General features: G+C 54.8%; 1 pseudogene; it reads left to right on the forward strand.

The window, feature by feature from the left end:
- Positions 1-620: 620 nt before the first annotated feature.
- On the forward strand, positions 621-2,082 carry LOC116548362 (annotated as a pseudogene).
- Positions 2,083-2,088: the final 6 nt, after the last annotated feature.

The raw sequence follows: 2,088 nt of genomic DNA on the forward strand, positions 1-2,088 counted from the left end.
TCACAACCAGGTGAAACTGCTCTGGTCTTCGCTAGCTGTGTGACTTGAGCAAGCAGCTTGCAGCCTCTGAGCCTCTGAGATCCCTGATGGATGAGGAGAACAATGGCCCCCTCCCCAGGCTGTGCTGAGAGAAGGAATTGACTGTGGATATAAAAACACTGCCCTGGCACAGAGGTAGGAGCTGAGCAAAACTGCTGGATGAATTAATACATGTAACGCAGGGTGAACAGAACATTGCACTGGCAGCAGCCGAAGGCGCAGCTTACCTATGCCTATGGAAAGAACTGCGTGGAAAATTCATTTGTTGCATTTTTATCAGGTTGATGTTTGCAAAGCAGGGCACTCTTCACATTTCCCAAAAACATCATGGGGAAACTCCACATTCTTTCCATCTCCTCCTCTCAAACAATTATCAAAGCCATGTAGAACAAATTGTCATCTGCCAACTGGTAGAGGCAAAGCAGCCAATGATCTGGACAGGGGTGGCAGCCTGGTCCTGTCCTTACCCTGCCCGACTTTCCCAAGCACCAGACTGTGACGCCTGGAGAACAGCCTGGGAGAGCTGAACAGCACAGCACCTCCGCAGGTCAGCATTCAGCTGGCCCGGGAAGCACAGGCACGTGGTGACCCCACTCATGCTGAGCCCAGTGCACCAGGGCTCGGGGCTCTTCAGCAATGTGATCATCTCTGGCCACGGCCCTGGCGCCCACCTGCAGCTGCCCCTGACGCCCCTGGCACCCACACTGCGGGTGCTGCTGTGTCGCTCCAACAGCATCGATGGCAGCAATGTGACGGTCACCCCAGGGCCTGGAGAGCAGACTGTGGATGTTGAACCATGCATCAACATTGGCTTGAGATTCCAAGCAGAAATCCCCGAACTCCAAGATATCTCTGCCCTGGCCCAGGACACACACAAGGCCACACTGGTGTGGAAGCCCTGGCCAGAGCTAGAAAACCATGACCTCCAGCAAAGAGTGGAGAATCTTCTGAATTTGTGCTGTTCAAGCGCATTGCCAGGTGGAGGGACCAATTCTGAATTTGCTTTGCACTCTCTGTTTGAGGCCAACGGTGATGTGATGGTAGCTCCGGAAATGCTGCTGCTGCGGAAGCCGGTCAGGTTAAAATGTCATCCTTTAGCAAATTACCACTATGCCGGTTCGGACAAGTGGACCTCCCTAGAAAGAAAACTGTTTAACAAAGCACTAGCCGCTTACAGCAAAGACTTTATTTTTGTACAGAAGACGGTGAAGTCCAAGACGGTGGCTCAGTGTGTGGAGTACTACTACACGTGGAAAAAGATCATGCAGCTGGGGCAGAAACACCGGACACGCCTGGCAGAAATCATCGACGACTGCGTGACAAGTGAAGAAGAAGAAGAGTTAGAGGAGGAGGAGGAGGACCTGGAAGAAGATAGGAAATCCACAAAAGAAGAAGAAAGTGAGGTGCCGAAGTCCCGGGAGCTGCCACCTGTCCCAGTCCTGGCTCCCACGGAGGGGCCGCCACTGCAGGCCCTGGGCCAGCCCTCGGGCTCCTTCATCTGTGAAATGCCCAACTGTGGGGCTGTGTGCAGCTCCCGACAGGCACTGAATGGCCATGCCCGCATCCACAGGGGCACCAACCAGGTGACCAAGGCCCGAGGTGCCGTCACTTCTGGGGAACAGAAGCCTGGAGGTGCCCAGAGTGGGTACTGTTTGGTGAAGAGCTCGCCCTCTCACAGCACCACCAGCGGTGAGACAGACCCCACCACCATCTTCCTCTGCAAGGAGTGTGGCAAAGTCTTCTTCAAGATCAAAAGCCGAAATGCGCACATGAAAACTCACAGGCAGCAGGAGGAACAGCAGCAGCAAAAGGCTCCGAAGGCGGCTTTTGCAGCTGAGATGGCAGCCACGATGGAGAGGACTCCGGGGCCCGTGGGGGCGCCGTGGCTGCTGCCCCTGGACCAGCTGAGTCTGATCAAGCCCATCAAGAACGTGGACATCCTCGATGACGACGTCGTCCAGCGGTTGGGAGGTGTCATGGAAGAGGCTGAAGTCGTGGACACCGATCTTCTCTTGAATGATCAAGATTCAGTCTTGCTTCAGGGTGAGG

Source organism: Sapajus apella, unplaced genomic scaffold (genome assembly GCF_009761245.1).
Source record: "Sapajus apella isolate SASKATOON/1434 unplaced genomic scaffold, GSC_monkey_1.0 scaffold10545, whole genome shotgun sequence".
Taxonomy (NCBI): Eukaryota; Metazoa; Chordata; class Mammalia; order Primates; family Cebidae; genus Sapajus; species Sapajus apella.